Source organism: Pinus tabuliformis, chromosome 7, assembly GCF_031772625.1.
Source record: "Pinus tabuliformis cultivar Carrire ecotype Pingquan chromosome 7, CPIR1, whole genome shotgun sequence".
NCBI lineage: Eukaryota > Viridiplantae > Streptophyta > Pinopsida > Pinales > Pinaceae > Pinus > Pinus tabuliformis.
Genome location: NC_142293.1, coordinates 1224899970 through 1224918794, shown reverse-complemented (window position 1 = coordinate 1224918794; position 18825 = coordinate 1224899970). Strand labels below are relative to the sequence as shown.

At 38.4% G+C, this 18825-nt stretch overlaps 1 pseudogene; it reads left to right on the top strand.

The window, feature by feature from the left end:
• The window catches only part of LOC149251799 (3-oxoacyl-[acyl-carrier-protein] synthase II, chloroplastic-like), a 156515-nt pseudogene extending 138262 nt beyond the window's left edge, over nt 1-18253 (top strand).
• Nucleotides 18254-18825: the final 572 nt, after the last annotated feature.

The window sequence follows — 18825 nt, the reverse complement described above, 5'->3', positions numbered from 1 at the left end:
AATCTTCTGCTAAGTAGTTTATTTCATTTCCATTATGCAATTTCGTTTATGCAAAAGTAGATTAGCATTTCCCGCTTTCATAGATTAGCATTTCAATTCTGCAATTTCATTTTTGCAAGTGTAGATTAGCATTTCAATTCCACAGGCGTAGCCTAGCATTTCATTCCTGCAATTTCATTTGAGCAAAATAGATTAGTCCTTTCATGCTTTCATTTCAATTCCGCATTTTCGTTTCAGCAAGATAGTTAGTTGAAGTTCAACCTATTTTAGTTTTGCAGGTACAAGAAGAAAAATGAAAAAATCAACCAAAAAGATTTCATTTCATGCCTTGTAGGAGTAGAGATAAGTTAGAAAAATGATTGCACAACACCCCCACCACTTCACACAGCCAACCTTCTCTCTTCTTCGATGGCTGTGATTAAAGAATCCTTAGGTGGACAGCAAGACAAATTTGAAGAACCTCAAGGGAAGAAGAAGAAGAAACCATTCCTCTAGAGAAAATGGCTACAAGCAGAAATGTTGGGAGCAGTCCCTTGTCCAAAGATGAATTTGATGATCAGATAGAAGATTTCAAGAGTGATATGAGGCAGTTTCTTGCCATGCAATTGGATACCCTGTGGATCCAAAAGAAGCAAGAGGAAGCCAAGAGGGCTTTGGTCATCTTTTGTCCCAGGTGCACTAGAAAGCATCCTAGGAACGAATGTCCAATGCACTCCCTAGAAGTGTGTTTCATCTGTGAAGAATACCATCCTACAGATCAGTGCCCTTCCTTACCCAGAATCAAAGCTGCATATCAGAGAGCCAAAGGAGCGACTGAATCACTCTATTATATGAACCAAAGGAGGCCACATGGACCTAGATCTTACGAGCAGGAACTGCAAGGGACATCCGAGACCTATTATGACCCTTATCAAGCCACTTTCATGCCTTCTTGGGGTCCCCCTGCTCATCCTTCCTGGTTCACACCTCCTCCTTGTTCCTTCACAGATCCATATTATGCCCAACCAGTTGCTCATTCATTTCACTCTTATGCTCAGCCACAACTTCAGTGGAATGCACCTCATCAAGAGTGGAGGCCCCAATACAACACTCCTCCCACTTATTTTCCTCCACCACCCGCTCATCCACAACCATCTCCTCCTACTCCGCCAAGGCAGCCCTAAATGCCTACCCAACCACAACCCCATCCGTATCCATCTTAATACACACCTCCACTCAACTACCCATACCACCATTTCCAAACCTGTCCATTGGAGTAGCTCAACACAATTGCAATGCTGGGACACAACATGTCCAAATGACTCCTCTTGAGCTCAATGATCTTCACCATGGCTCAGGAAGAGCATTGCAAAAAGGAGATCATCTTGAAAGCATTGAAGGATCACATCTAGCAAAAGAAGATTCAAGAGAGGGGACAAAGAACCATGGGTTGCACTTGATGAAGAGAAGAGATCAGAATCAGAGATCAAGAGAGTACCCTCATGGTTACCATCAAATCTTCCATGTATTCAAGAGAAAGATCATCAAACAGAGGGAGATGAGAAATTCATGATAGAAGGTGACATGAAATATGATCCATATCAGCCAAAGGACCAAGGATATCAGAGCTATATTGAGATATGGTTCCAAACAGTCACTAAGTTGCAGCAGTACTCTCTTCCTCAGCTATGTTTGATCCCTTCAAGGTCAAATCATTTGGTCTCTGAGATCTGGATAGCTATCAAAGCATGCATTTCAAGCCACCACATCATTTTATCTCTAATCTCGATGTGCACATGGCTCCATTGGAAGTATTCTTATACTTGAAAAGAATTTTGTTTTTTTCAAGTAGGGTAGGGTAGAAAAAAAAAATGAAAATAAGATGAAAATAAAAATCTAAGGTGAAAACCTCCTCGGAGGCGCCTTAGATTGGCTCATTGATTGAAAATATCCATGAGGCGGTCAATGGGTTGGGAAAAATAAAAAAAGAGAATAAGATCTTTGGGTGAAAACCTCCCTTGGAGGCGCCCAGGGCAGGCAATTAGCATGAAAACCTCCATGAGGCGCCCTAGTTGTTTTTCAAAAAAAAAAAAAAGAGAAAAAGAAAAAGAAAAATAAATCTAATTTCCATTGAATAATTTTAGGTTGCAGCAATGACATTGCAGGTCAGGAGGATCACTCAAAACAAAAACAAATGAGTTTTTGTGCCTTCTAGAGGAAGTTCTATATTTCTACAGGAAACATCCTGTAGAACCTTCAAGCGAGCCAGATTTGATTTTGGAACGGGATCTAAAGCTTGGAATCCATTGGTTATGCCTACAAGCATCGATGTTCCCATTCCTCACCCTTTTCCATCATCTTTTCCACCTCATTGTGCTTCTACAAGAAGTTCCTATAGAAATTGTAGGAAGCTAGAAATGGATTTCAAAAAGGTGGTTTGGCGAACATGGTAGCTTCCTCAAGGGTTCAGAAGTCCTCCTGCACTTTTCAAACTCCTCCTCCATCATCTCCATTCCTGCATCACAACCCAAGCTCAATTTTTCTTACCATGCAACAAAACTGCAAAATGCCTTGAAGCAAAAATACCTAGAACAGAATTTGTTTCTTCGATAACTTGAAAACCATACATCCATTTGAAAAACCATTTTACGGGGGATTGTACAGGGGTGATGGAAACATGCCTGAGCAGTTTCAGCCAATTCTGGTGCACGGTTTCCAAGAAATCAGCCTCCATAACCATAATCCATTTTTGCATTTTCTCCATATCCATGCATCTGTTTTAAAACCTGTTTCATGGGGAGATGCACATAGGTGATAGTAGCCCACCCAAGCAGTTTCAGCTAATTCCGATGCATGGTTTCCGAGAAATTGATCTCTGAAATCTTCAGCCATTTTCCATTTTTCTCGAAATTTGTACATCCATTGATCACGATTTTGCTATGGGAGGTGCATCATGATGATAGGAACATCCTCAGAAATTTTCAGATCAATCCGGTTTACCGTTTTGGAGAAATGGCGAAAACAAGTTCTGGTCCTGTGAAAATTCAGCAGCAGCAGCTTGAAGGTGCAGATCTGAACGTGGAAATGAACTCTTGTAGCTTAGATCTGGTTAGAGGACACCTGCACAAGGAAAAAAACCAAAAAATCAACAGCCATGCCACATGCAACCGCAAAAACCAGTGCATGCAGCAAATGACAGGCCACAGCACCTCACAGCAGCCATTGGAATTCCAGGTACGTGACTGAAACTCATTCCTCTAATTGCATGAATGTAATTTAGAAACTGCATGAGCAATGAGATGGTCGGGATTAAAAAAATCAGTGGCCAGCTAACTGACCATTGTCATCCAGTTCAATAGCGCTTGGTGGGTGAATGAGACATGTGCGCTCAACCATCTCAAGAGGGAATTAGAAGACAGGTAGTGATGGATAGTTAAACTTCAGCGTGATTGATGGATGAAATTACAGGCAGAGAAAAAATAGTTAAGCACTGCAGGGGACCAACAGTTTGCATGGGCCAATGCACGTCTCTGCCACCTCACCACAAATCACGCCACAATTAAAAATTCTCGGCTGACTCTCACCATCCGCTAATTAATTTGCACTTGCAACATTCTTAGCTGAAGTATGCATCCTCTGCTCCCACAATTGGTTAACCTGTTGTCCTCCACTGAGCTTTGTGGCCTGGTTCAAATTTCTCTAGTGTATCAGGCTCACTCAAAGGCAGAATAACATTCTACAGGAAATGGGAGGGGTCTTCTACAGGAAGTACGTTATATCCTTCTGAAGCAGAGGAGCTTGAGTTTTTCTTCATCAAGTTTGGAGCTTGAAGAAAGGTAGGCTCAAAAACACCATTCCCATGCATGATATTTCGAAAGGTGGTGAACTAGCTTGGTTGAAGTGGGGACAATTAAAACCAGTCTACCTGTGGGTCAAGAATGGTGGTTTGCTCGTGGGATACACATAATTTATTTCAAATAGCGCTGCATCACATTCTCTTCCAAGGTTCCTATTAACAAATGCTCCATATGATAATGATAAACCACTCTAAGGCTTACTTGTGCATAAAAAATTTGTGACTATTATGTGGTTGGAATAAAAAACAAGCTCTGTGCCCTGTTTGAGAGAGCCTAACTCCCTTTTGTCAATCGAAGTTGGGCAGCAGCAACATTCTAAATGGGGATTTGGTGCAAACGAAAATACAAAAAAATTGAGGGGAACTCCGAGGTGGTAGACCTGTTTACCCATGCCAATTGGATGACCTTCTGTGACAGAATCCAAGGCTATGATGATGAGGTAACTGAAGAATTCCTAATATCCCTGCAGCCTAAATCCAAAATACTGGCCAGTGTAAATTTCAGAGGGTTGACCCTAAAACTGACCCCAAAACTCATTAGTCAAGTCACTGAGCTGCCATTGGGGACATCATGGAGTAAAGAGGAGAGGTCATTGGGCCAAAAAGCCAAAAAGCAATTTTTTCTACCAGAAGAACAATTTTCAGAGGATAAGAATGGGGTCCGGAGAGCCAGCCTTCAGCCATTATTGGAGCGAGGTAAGCCTTCAAGTTATGAAGTATATTACCTGTGAGGGGCGATTCAGCATTGTATATGGTTATCATTTCTGTTTACTAACAGAACTCAGGCATCAAATGGATCTGCCCTCAGAGCAAAAATTGAGCATCCCCTACTTCCTCCTGCAATCCTTGATGGAATGCGCCACAAAGCTAAGGGAGGGGACACCAGACCAGCTGGCCCATCATGGGCTTATCAAGCTCCTCGTGGAAGATGCATTCCATACTTACACTGTCCCTCTCTCCTGGGGAATTTTTTAGAATATGTCTAAGGATGATGACATCCGAATTTTGGCCGAAGAACTCACTGCATCCAGCAGTGAGGAAAAGGAGCAAATTGAGGCAGAGAGGAAAACAGAGGGGAAGAAAGCTAAGGGTAAGAAAACCCAGGGTAGACCAACAATGAAACCATCACAAGGAAAACAAGAGGAAAATCAAGAAAAAAAAAGAAGGATGAAATAGAGAAAAACAAAAAAAAAACAAGTTTAATCCCTGGTAATTGTTGCAGGTTGCAGGTACACAATGTGGAAATGGGGCCTCCCAACACAAGCAGAAGGGTCGCTACCAAGTTCCTAGGCATCCTCACATCCATCCCCTCCATGAACACTCATTTTTCTCAGGGTTTGGACACAATTTAGTCATGGTTCAACCTTCTACAGGAAGCTACAGGACTATCTATAGGAAGTTCTGTATTTTTACCAGAAACATCCTGTAGAAGCCTTTGGGCAGGCCAGAATCAATTATGGAGAGGGATTTGAAGCTTGAATTTTGTTGAGGAGGCATGCAACCACTCTTTTCTTCCATCCTCCATTGATTTCATCTCCTTTCACCACCATTTCCACCATCAGATTGAATATATTTTCACAATCATACCAAAGCTGAGAATTCTCTACAAGAAGGAGCAAGTAGTGGGAAGAAGCAAAGAGAAAAGCATGGTTTCATGACAAAGAAGAGGGCATCACTTCAGAAGCTTGGCATGACAGGGAGGCCACCAGGGCCATCAAAGATGAGGAGATAAATTGGTTGCTCAGAGGATGAGCAACACTTTCAGTAGGGGGTGATAATGAGCCCCAAAAATGGATAATTATTTGGGCTCATTCAACCTCCTAATTCGACTTAATCCACCATTCTCATTAGTTTATTGCATTTTTTTTATTATATTTATGCTAATAGAGTGAATTGGGTTAGTCATTATGCCAACAAGTCTAATGTGTGCTTTGTGTAGCCTTTTTGGTCAATTTGGAGACAAAATCAATGGTTGAAAGGAGCACTTGGCAGCCAAATTCGTGGAGAGTATTTTTAGGAAGGTGTTCCCTTCATTTATGGGCCCTTACCTCGAATTCTCCACCATCAGCTTGGAGTTCAAGGGCCACCAAATCAATTAGCACAAGGGCAGCCAAGCAAGTCAAGTAGGACTGTTGTTAACTACAAGTTTTGGGCAGCCGAGTCCCTAAAGTTTAGGAGGACTGTTGGGGTCCTCCATTTGTATAAATAAGAAGGCTTAGGGCCTCATTTGGGTTAGTTGGTAGTTAGCTAGTGGTTAGTCATTTTTTAGGTAGTAGTTAGTCATTTTTTATTCATTTTGTAGATATTTTGTAGTTCGATTTTTAGGCAGTAGATTAGCTTTGCTTTCAGCACATTTTCAAGTTCTCCTTGTGGAAAGATTTTGGAATGTAACATTTCTTTTGATCAATAAAGATGAATCCAGCTTTGCACCAGCTCTAAATCTCTCTTAGGAGGATGTAGCTCTTGGGGTTGGGCCCATCTCAAGCGCTTAGTACCTCCTTTGTTTACATTTATGTGTCTTTGCTGCATTCTTAGAATAAAATCTGCTATTTAGATTTAAATATTGTGTTGTTGTTTAGGTTGCTTTTGATGATTAAAAAAGTTTTTCATGTTTAGATTTACTTGATAGGTTAATCATAGGAAATATCTTCAGAAAAAGGCTACCAAACACCTTGGATCTCACCTCCCCCTCAGTGGAGTCATGAGCTAGGACCAATGTGACTTTGCTGCCAACAAAAACGTTGTTTTGCTTTGCCATGCAATTCTTAGTGTTGGAATCCTCTTTTGTAGATGCTGATATTAGTAGTGTTTAAATGCTTCAGTTTATGATTTCTTAGTTGCATATTCATTTCACGTATTTCATTTCGAATAAACTTTTGTTCATTTCCTTTTGCTGTTAGGTCAGATTAGAGTAAAGTAACTAGGTCATAGGTTTTATAAGTGTTTTTTTGGTCAGTTTGAAAAACCACTTGCAGAGTACCTGTTATCAATCCTTACCTGCCCATACTCCATCCAACCTACCTGCTTCACCCTCCACTTAGAACCCTTACCTTACATTTGCCTCATCTGCTTAATTTGCCATGATTCTCATATCCTTGTGCAACATCGTTTCATCCCTCCTTGAACAGATCTCACCATATACGCCACTCCTCAACTCCATCCTCCAAGTCTTGAACTTCCCTACACCCCTATTTCACCTCCATACTCATTCCTCCACCTTTTTTCCTACATCCATGCTTCAAAACCCCATTTCTAAACATCCCGTAGAAAAATTATAGAACATCCTGTAGAAATCCTAAACATCCTATAGAACCCCTGCAGACTTCCTTTAGAAGCTCACGAATGAGGTTTCTTGATAGCCAAACTCTGTGAAACTCTCTGGAAGAGTGTTGGGGACTCCTTAGACCCTCTCTGAACCTTCCCAACCTCTTCCAAGCATTTCTCCTCCTTGATCCACCTCTGCACAGTAAAAAATAGTTAAAAGCACATGCATGATAATTCCAACAACTTAATCAAAAATACGAAAAGATGTTTTCTTCAGATAGAGGTAGTCTAGACACATGTATTTTACCTTCATAGAAGTAATGGCATCTCTTTCAGTAGTTTTCATGCTCTTCTTTGCGTCAGTAGGACTAGCTGGTAGAATTAGGGTTTGTTAGGGTTTGCGTTTCTTTTTGGCGTTCAGTTTCTTGTTGCAATTAGATTAGCTTCCTTCGAGTTAGATTTCATCCATCAATTAAAAATCTTCTTCTAAGAGCTCATAGAAGTTGGCTTAAGCTCCAAGTGGACTTGTGCCAGCTGACCAAGTGACAGCTGCGGCAAGAGCTAGTACTTGTGCATACAGCACCGTCGCTTCCAAGTTTGTTACGAACTACCAGGTTGATAAAATTAAAGAAGGGAGTTCCAGGAGTTGTAGCATTATTGCTACAATACTGGAGCCCACCACTATCATACCGGCCAACTTAGTGCTTCCATCCCTAGCTTTAGTGTAGTTTATTGAAGAAAGTCCCTCATCTTCTATTCAACTAAGACACGATCAAATTTTGAAACTAGAAGAAGAAAGGGAAAAAACCAGAATTATACATGCAAAACATCAGCAAATTATCAAGTCCTCTTTTGATACAACTTCAACCAGTTCAAAACAATTACAAGTTGGTGATCTAGTTTTGAAATGGGACATAGCCCATGAGGATAAAGGAAAACACACAAAGTTCCAGAAAATGTGGCTCGGACCATTTCAAATCAATGAGAAGATAGGCCCTTCTACTTTCATACTGCAAGATCTATCAGGAAAGATAGATTCTCTTCTTGTTAACGACCTTATCTTGAAAAAATTCTTCAATTGAGGAGGTAACCCCTTCTCCCTTTGTAAATATTCAATTTTCAGCTAAATTTCTGTACATAGCTTAGATTTTTAGGATTTTGGAAAATAAAGTTAGCCTTCCATCGGTCTTTACTATATTGAAAAAGTTTCTCAAAAGAAATAGTTATGATATTTGCTTTTAAAATGGAAGCCTTAAACGAAAGGAAGATTTCTAGGAAATTAGGTATTTTTAGATTTTGAAACACCATTTTATTTTTGTGAACTCTTCTCAAGGATTAGAAGTACTGTAAACCACTTCAATGTTTTTAAGCAGCCTGAAAATGGTTATCAATACAGAACATATACTGATTCATTCTTAGCATCTTCAATTCTTATCCTATCATCCATCTTCTCTTAAGGAGAAAATTGTTCATCCCATTCATCAAGGGTTATAATTACTTAGAGTGTAATTCTAAAATATATTTGAGGTAAAAGATAAGAGGTCTTATTACAAGCTTGCTTACCATGATCATAGGGAAATAATTTAACTGACATTACCAACATTGTATATCAAAACAGGGTAATGGCTTATAATTATAAGACAAGGGGTCTCATCACGAGCCAACTTGTTCAATTAAATTACAACTAGTGAATGGCATTGTCAAATAGCTGGCTACCAAACCAGGACAATGGATTTTTATCTTACAACATAAAGAAAAAGAAAAAATGATACAAAAATATGAAAACATATTTCTGGATTCATTCTTTTCTAATTATATCCTGAAATGGATGGGATAATGAACGATCAAATGGTTAAAAGGTATGCTTTTCGAGACTATAGACGTTGCTGGCAGCAGAGGCTCTACTTATGACAAAGGATTCATTATAAAGCTAAGTTGGAAAAGTTTTTGTTTTATCATTAGCAACCAATTAAGGAGCTAATTTAAAACATAGAATGTATTTAATTGTAACATGAGAAGAGAATAGCAGAAATAATTATCATTACATTCAGAATTTATGTTTGCCTAGTTATATTAGAATTTTTCGCTCAGATAAGATTTTCATATTTAAAAAGTTTAAGTATTTTAACTTTTCCCAGAGATAACTGTTTCTCCCAGTGAATCGCCAATTGTTGCGTTGTACAACAACCCCCCATTTCATAAAATTTTTCTTTAAAATCATAATATTAAATGGATCCATTTTATACATAGATGTGTGAATAAATTGGTATTAACTCATTTATAGGAAAAAAAACACTCATCAAAAGGTCCGAATGAAATATGATATACCTTTCAAACAACGATAAAATACATCTTTTAAACAAATCATAAAGCTTTTATTATTACGATAAAGCAATCACAAGATGGCATATCGCAATAATAAGAAAAACATATATAAAGACCCATTGAATTACTCCAATCCGAAAAGGGAAATCACTATCGGATATTGGGGAAAGGCAAAATGCATCGTATATATAAGGCACCCCCCCATTCCTCCGATGCGATAAAAGGTATTGCTATCGGCAATCGGCTGTAGCAATCAATTCATTAACTGTGACACCTTCAAATCTTCCGATGCGATAAGGCGTATCGCCATCGGCAATCGGCGATTTCGCAATAGCGTAAGTAATGTGACCTGAGCCCCTTCCTGATTGCGATACATTAAATCAAGGCGCGTGTTTCTAAGCATATTAAAGATTGGCATGCATTATACCACCTTTGGTGATTGAACGATATTTTGGACTATTATTAAAACCCTCCCTTTCACGTCACTAATCATCAAATGCGATTAGCCGCCAAAAATCTAAGCCACTCTTGAATCAATTATTCACCATATAGACGTTATGATGGATATTTAAAAGCTCCCTTATCATGATTGACAGGTGATGCGGCCAATTAATGAAGCAGTTATGCCGAGATTTTCCACTTAGATTCTATCTGTGGTAATTTCACTATGATCTTTGATTATTCACTAATAGATATAACTCTTTCATGTTGGCTCATGTTATCTATTTCTCTGTATCACGCTGGTTTCATTCCTTGTGCAGAATTCCGTCGAAATAACAAGTTTTAAGCAAATGGGAAAGAAATCCAAGAGATCTGCAGTAGCAGCGGCCCCTGCAGTAACAGTCCAGCCCACCAATGACCCAGGACCAAGCAAAAAGGGCCTAATCTCAGACACTACATGTCTCGGCCTTGGAAATACAAGCTAGAAAAGCATCTATAATTTAATTGAGGCAGAAGAAATGGAGGAAGTGTTCGAAGAAGCTACTGCAGGCTCAACTAATAAATCATATGCCTCCCTGAAAGATTTAACCGACTCATTTTTGCACAAGATAGCAGCTCGGGAGAAAATTCTTCCTTACACTGATGTGGTCAGATGGGTGGTCGAACAAATTCAGTATCTAATAGGACATTTTTCACAGTTGATGGAAGAGTTTTTGGTTCATTTCAGCCTGACGACTTAAGGAAAATGTATCATTTACCCGAACCTGAAAAAGAAATACAACAAAGCTTTTCTGGAGAAATTCGCAGAGGAGAATGAGACGGAATCAGCCTCGATTAGACAATGGAGACCGAATCCCGCAAAGCACAAACATGAATCATTGGGTAAGTACTCTATGGATTCCTTGTCATCTACTTACTGTTATGCTGGGGCAATGATGTGTAGGATATGGGGAATGCATGATTCAGCAAAATTTACTATCGAAATGGTTCCTTTAATGGAAGCGATTGTTAGTAGTTATGTCATGGATTGGCCGAATATATTGTCTGATAAATTAAACTCTGTGTTTCTTTATTTTAGATTCAATTCACGCGAAACCACCAGGACTATTCCCCCCTTCTATTACAGTGCTTATGTTATGGATATGCTTTGCTTTAATCCCGAATACTCGATACTTGGGTGGAGGTGGACACCACAGGACCCTAAGCCAATCCACATCTATCATCAGATGTTATGGAAGGCACATTATAAAGACCACTTGTATCAAATCTGTAACATTTTCATGTTGCCTATCTATTATGCCATTTTTGATAAGCCTGCCCCAAGGATTTCCGAGGAGGCAAAAGTTGACTTGACTGCTGTGGGGAATTCGTTGAGGGAAGTTAAGTTCACATATATAAGGGTGTTTGGTAGCCTCACAAGACCCCATGTCCTCCCATTGTATGTACCTGATAAACTATTGGAACGAGAGTTAGCTTACCAAATAACAACCACTGGAACATCCAAAACTCTTAGGAATTCTAAAAAGCAGTCATGGCCCATATTCCCTTTGCGATGCGGTCTTTATACTCTACTTGATTACAAACATGCTGAGAAAGAGACAGGAAAAATAAATATGCTCAATCTTGCAACCATCCCCAACAGGAAATTCGATCCCTGGAAGGTTGCCTATAATGTGCCTGAACAGGCCAAACTTACTAAGTTTGACCATGAAAAGGATGAATTTGACGACCTATTTTCTTCAACAGAATCATTGTCTCAGGTTAAAACATTGGCCAAGATGAAATCTAATGATGAAGGACGGGGGGAATTCAATAGGCTCAGAGAACAGAGGTTGCAAACTCTACCTCTGGACTTATTGGCTACTTCACCAACAACTAATTCAAGCGAGCCTGAATAGAAGAGTATTGACGAGCCTCCTGCCACAGAGAAAATTCCCGAAAAGGGAAAAGAGCCAGAAAGAGGAAAAGAGCAGGAAATAGAGCAGGAGAAAGAAAAGAAGCAGGACAGTGAAGTTATTGATTTAGAGACTCAAATTGATCCCAAACTCCTCAAAGAGTGGCAACAATTTGACTCTAGTATAAGCAATCCCGAGACTTCACAAGGATTTGGCACACCCCAAGTAACAGTCAGTGAGGAAACGACCACGACTACGGTTCCAATTGAAGGAACCAGCAGCCTACCCATTAGCAAATATTCGGAAATAATTCCTAAAGATCCATCCGATCAGATTGTTTTACAGATAGAAGACATACCACCATTAGATGTCTTTTACAGTCCCAAACACAGGGCTGTGGTGAAAAGACAGAGGAAAAGGAGGAGACTTGATCAATCTTCCCTTTTTCCAGATCAAATAGAGATGGCTAATGTGGTGTGGAAGGAGGAATTGAACCCTTCCGATGACCTTACAAAACTTTCTCAGTATGTCGGAGCTTATTCGGCAGCCACCATGGATAAAGCCTCAGAAGTAAGCAATCTCCTTAAGGAAAAAGATCAAATAATTGGTTCATTGCAGTCACAGGTGTCTGAAGCACAGCGAAAAATAGAACAGTTAGAACAACAACCATTAATACAGCGGCAGACAAACAGCCAATTAAATGAGCAATTTCTCAAAGAGAAACAAAGGATAGATTTGAGTGCAGTACAGAAACAAAAGGAATTGTCCGAAGCATTGGCCAGATTAAAGGCAATGAATGAAAAAATGAGCAAGGCTAAGGATGAGCGAATCGCTCAACTGTCACAAGAAGTAGAAAAGTTCAGGAGCCTTCCTCAAGTAGCAGAGTTCAAAATTGAAGCTCTACAAATCAATAAGGCATTGATTACACAGCTAAAACTGCTATGTCATAACATTTCTCTGGTTGAGCCTCTTTGTGAGATTACTACATCAATAGTTGATAAATCAGTTGAAGCTAGGCAGGATTTAGAACAGGCCGATGAGACCTTAACTAGCTTTCTTGCTTGGCAAGACTCCCGTGAAGGACAAGCTACGGATCTGCCCAAAATTCTAGAGTCACACAAAGACATCCTTTCCTAGAATGGCAGTCACAACTAATGAAGGCAGAAAGAGAAACCTCAATATGTCGGTTATCTACTAGCAATTTAATTGAATTGGTCAATGACACTCTTTATCTGTCTAACATGATTTCACAGTGTAATCCAGGTAAATTGACATCGGCTAAAGCCTTGGAACAAACATGCAATCAGGAATTGGAAAAGAATGGAAGACTAATCGCTGGCATCCAAAGTTTAACTTGGGATGCCTTTTGGTTTTTCTTAATCAAGCCATACAGTTAGAGGACCGCACTAAAATTTTTAACTGATGCCATCAGTTGCATGATTCCCGAGATCCAAGATGCCACATATTCAGCCCAACTGAATTCTCGTCTAAGTCGCCCTCCAGAATTGCAACCAATGCTAGATATCTGCCAGCTCAAGCCGAAGGGAGATCATCCAAAACAATGAATCATGTTGCTGACTGATGACAAGCCAATTTTGAGGAGATATTCATAATATATTTGTACCAATTAAATAACACTTTTATTTTGTAATTAGTTAGCTTAATAAGTATTTATATGCCCTTTCATACATTTAGAAAGGGTCCTCAGTTTTTGTATAAACTCAAATTAGTAAGTCACACTATTGTGCTTCTGATCTATTTTTTATGAAGATTGGGCCAGTATTCTGAATTTTAACGAAGAAAGCTTTGATGAAATGTGCACTATTGCCTTTTGTGGAAGTGTTTCTAAATTAGAAGAGGGAATTTGAATGCGATTGATATCGGGAGTGATTCAAATAACATATGGTACTATTATCTATGCTCTTGTGTCATTCTTTTATGTGAATCAGAATTTGTTTAAATTTTTCTATCATTGAATATATGTATGTGTTTTAACAACAATCCTTGTACTTTTCACTATTAAATGTCTAAGGATTGTTATTCTTTCAATCATATCTATGTCTATGATATATATGAGGAATAGTGTAATAATGTTTGCTTGATTTCTTTGATCAACTATTTGGGCTTGGTAATTATCATATGAATAAATATCTTTGTTTACCAACAAGAATCATCTATATGCCTGTTTGTGGATGAAGACCATCAAGAGTTATGCTAAAAGCAGCAATTTCCCGGGATAGGATAGTTGTTTATAATTTTACTTTTAGATTAAATCATTCATCCATTATAATTATATTAGAAGATCAATCATTTATCCATCCTATTTACCAATCATTGGGAAACTGGCCCCATTATATCCAGTCGGAGCCACCACACCAAACGGAAAAGGAGTTGCTTTTAAGGTCTAGACCAGGTGGTTATCCCCGATGTCGATGCAGCGATTTTCGAGGCATCAACACTTTATTAGCAAGTCTACTAAATGAGGAGAATTCTACATTGAGCTGCCTTTCTAACGTCTGAGTATATGATGCAGACCGGTCCTGTGTTTCTCTACATTGAGTTGTGCCCTTGCTCATGTCTAACTCAGTATTAGTTACTTCCGCTTAGCCTTCTGTGTCTTCCTGTTATGAAACAGGATTGAGCCTTGGTCTTTTTCTCTGACTGGCTTCATACTGCATGCATGAAGTGTCCTTACCTGAACTGGAGGCTCCCTCTCTATTCCTCTTGGGATTCTTTTCCTCATTCTGAGGAGTCTAAAAAACAACAGGGGTACTCATGGTTCCTTCTTGTTGTGGTACCTGCAAGAATGAGATTTCATCAAGATGTATTTCTAAATCACACAAGGTATTTTCAACATCTACCTTTGTACTGTCCCTGTCTATGAGAGTGTTTTCCAATCACTCAGATTGATTGGCATATCTTTCTATCTCTGGTATGGCATGAGGAATGTAAGGCCCCAATTTGACCTTTTGTCTAAGTTTGGTCATAAACCTTTGAGGGTCATATCTCCACATGAATCTATTTTGGAACTTCATTTGTTGCAGAATCTGATCTGCTTCCTGCCTTGCTTCTCTAGAATTGCAAATGAAAGGGCCTAACTGATTTTTGAATTTGAACTGAGTTCTTTTCTTGGCTGAGACAAATTTGACCTCATCAGAGTTCATTATCTACCTATAATACTCTAGAGAAAATAACCTCATGGGGAGGAATTTGGGCAGTTTGTATGGGGCTAACTGGCAACCATAGCTTCTTATTAGTAAATTTACCAATCTCCCACCTTACTTTTCTTGGACAATTGGAGGACTCTTTTGAATTCTTAACTTATCCTGGGTGGAGGGATTCCTGTCAGCATGGTCATGAATTGATGGATAAAAGAGGAAATGAAGTCTGTATAGGTGTATGGTGATGAATACTTGTGGAATAATGGTGTCCAATATATGACAGACCTAGGCTGGCCTCTAGTGTCCAGCTTCTAGAGGGTGAAGGGAAATCTCTCTGACTAATAATACAAAAACATATGGTAGAGTACAGATGAGTATTTGAATACTCTTTCATTGTGCATTCTAGTAAATTGTTCATGCATTCTTTCAGCTATGAACTGGGCATAATTGTACAAAATAGCAGGAGGCTTTCCTGGGGTGAAAATAGACATGAACACTAGGACGAGCTCATCAACATATTCATCTGTGTCACAGCCCAAAATACATGATATCATAGTCACAATATGCTTGCCCCTTTCAGATAAAATGGCAGAAACATATGGAGGGGCATCTTTAGGAATGTGCTACTCTTCTATAATGAAAGTTTGGAATATTTGGGCCAGTCTAGAGGGAGTCAACTTGGTGTATAGGTCTAACAAATCCCCAATGGAGAGTGGGGTCAAGTTTGGACCTAGTTGGACTTGCAACATCTCATTAATTTATTCAGTTGTAATTGTGAACAAAACCTTTTGGTCAGGGGACATTATAGTTCTCTGGTTGGGAATGTAACAGTCATGGCACATATGGACAATTTCAGGAAAAATATGTACTTGGGGAAACTGGTATTTGGGAAAATTAGAGTCCCAAAGGCCAATGTCATCAGAATGGTTCAGATATATGTCTTTACTCAAACAATGAATTTTGAGCAGGACTTCATATGCACTTGTGTCTCTAATTTGAAAATCCCTGTCCACCAAGGGAAGGTGGTCAAGGTCCAAATGGGGAGTTGTGATAGGTCTGACATCTATGGTGACAGGGCCAGTCATAATTCAGTTCTTGTGGATTTTAATTTGGCACTACAGGTTTATTTAGAGGCTTTGAAGGAAACTAGAAGCTTTCAGAAGGGTTTGGGCACAGAATTTTAAATTTAAAGTAATTTGAATTAATTTTACTTAAATATAACACTTCAAATATTGAACGTTTTCAAATTTAAAGGGTTGTCTGTTAATTTGTCTTCAAATCCCTAGAATTTGGTTAATTAACTGCAAATTCGGTGTTCTTGGCAACTGTAGGAGTTTAAATGGCTCTGGTACGGATTTGAGAGCTTGATTGGGGTCTCTGCAGCTTCTTCAGGAGTGAAATTGAAGTTCAATTGGTGAATTCAACGTTTGCAGGAGTCGCAATGGTTCGCAGAGGTTGACAAAAAAAAAGTGAAAAAGTCGAAAAAGGGCTTCTCGACCTTTTTATTGAGCAGCGGTCACTTTTTGGCGGGTAATTTATGAATGAAAATTGGGTGGTTTTTCAGGTTTCGTGGGGAGATCATTTCCCAAGACAACGCACCGCTTTCATGGAGCAGACGGTATTTAGGAGGGATCACCTGATCTATGCCAACACTTGACATGTAACAGAGATGGGGCAGGGCAAAACCACTTTATCGAGCGGGTAACAGTCAAACATCAGGTGAATTGGATATGGTTGTGGACCGTCAGATGAGGGTGATGATGATTAGATGGCAGTCGGGCGATGGATATGTGCGGATGATATGAGCATAGGTTTAGGTGGGCGAGGGGGGGGGGGCAGGGCTTTAATCCTTGGTAGTTTGGGATTAATTAGGATTTAATCATGGGATTAAATGATCATGTGGGGTTTAATGATGGGATTTATCAGTTTTTTCGAGGATATGGGGTAAAGTATAGTTTATAACTAAACTAAGGGTTGGGATATTTATATAGGGGATTTAATTATATGCGAGAAAAGATATATTGGGAATTATAGTATTATGTTAAGAAATTAATATGAAATGAGCGGAGTGAACATACCCTTAAGCATAAATGTAATATCTGTGCACTTTATTTACATATACTTCATACTTAGGATAAAATAATTTTGTGGGCATTTTTGAATGAAATGGATTTCAACACGACGTTGTTTACTTTTCATAGGCAAATGAAGTTTAACCTTAGGAAAAGGCGTTTTGTTAGGGTAATGGAGGAAAATGAATTTTATGATGGGAATTTTAACACTTGATGTCCATAAGTCATTAAGCCAAGGGTCCGGTCCCACCAAAAGTCAGAGAAATGCTTTGAGCCTTTATGACTTGAAGGATTTTTAGTACTAGAACTTACTTGTGGATGGGGAAATTAGTAAGTAAAGGGGTGAAAATAATCAAGGGGAGTTAATTAAATGAACTTTTAAACCATTTCTTTTGCCTTATTAACTGATCATGTACATTGAAACATATAATCAAGCATGATAAATGTGCTTTTATCCAATCAACTTTATACTTCAGCAACCTTTCTTCTACTTACCCATTACTTACCCTACCATTTTTTCTTCATTTATTTGAGTGTATTTAGACTAGCAGACCCTTATCATTCATTTTTCTTTTGAAAAGTAAACTATCTAATTCTAACCTTATATATATCATTCATTTTTCTTTTGAAAAGTAAACTATCTAATTCTAACCTTATATCATCCAAGGGCTCAGATTAAACTGATGAGCTCCTTTTATTTTCTCTACCTATCTAATGATCTACCAAGATTAAACTGTTTGGTCAACTTTTATTCTCTAACTATAAACATAAAATTCAAAGCATGAAATAGTCAATATTAAGCAGTTTGACTATCATGGGTTGTAGCATGTATGACAAGTTGCACACACCATTATTTTAAAACAATAAAGCAGTAAAATAGTAGTGGCAATTAGACTTGCACACTTTCATGATCTATTTTTGTTTTGGGGGTTCATATTTTTTCATTTTTTGATCTTTCCTTATTCTTTTTGTCTTTTGATGTTTCTTTTAGGACATTCCCTCTTTAGATTTTTTAAATTTTTAATATGGAAAACATTTGCAGAAAGAAAATGTATGTACAATATTACAAGGCTCAAACTTAGCCAATTCAAATTTATAAATCCTATCACTATAGAACTCTAACACCAGGATATGAAATTCATTATTGGACCAAGAAAGGAGAGATTAGACATTAAAGTTGCTATATCCAATTCTTCTAGATTTGGAAGTCACAATTCCTCTCTCATTTTTTCTTCTTATGAAGAATGTAATGAAAACTAACTTTTTCCTTGATAATTTTGTCATGTTATATGCTCAAGGTTGGAAGTGGTTTGGCCTTCAGCTTGGATTTTACTAAAATGTCCAATGGGATATCTATGCAATCATTGCTACTATTTCATGGTGAATCTATTTTTTGCATTTATAAGGCATTTGAATATCTGTTTGAAGAATTTCACACTTAAAAATAATGCATATATGTCAAATCAAAAGAACATCACAGATATAAGCAAAGAAATTGAAATGAATTCACTTAAAGATAACATAATGCAGATACTCCTTGTGTTCTAAAGGGAAATACTAAATTAGTTGTGGCTAGAAGTTGGTAGATCACTTTTCTCAACAACAATATACTTGCAAATGCTTTTCCCCTTGGCTTTGTTTTTTCGAGATAAAATATATAATCTTATTATTACTTCACACCACAATTTGACTGACCAATATGAAAATTCTACAAGATGATAAATCAAGCTACATTTGCTGAGAGTGCAATGGCTCATCACTTTGAGTACGATGACTGAAGTTGTGCTTGAAGAAAAAAATTCCAAACATTACTTGATATTAAATAGTGAAAC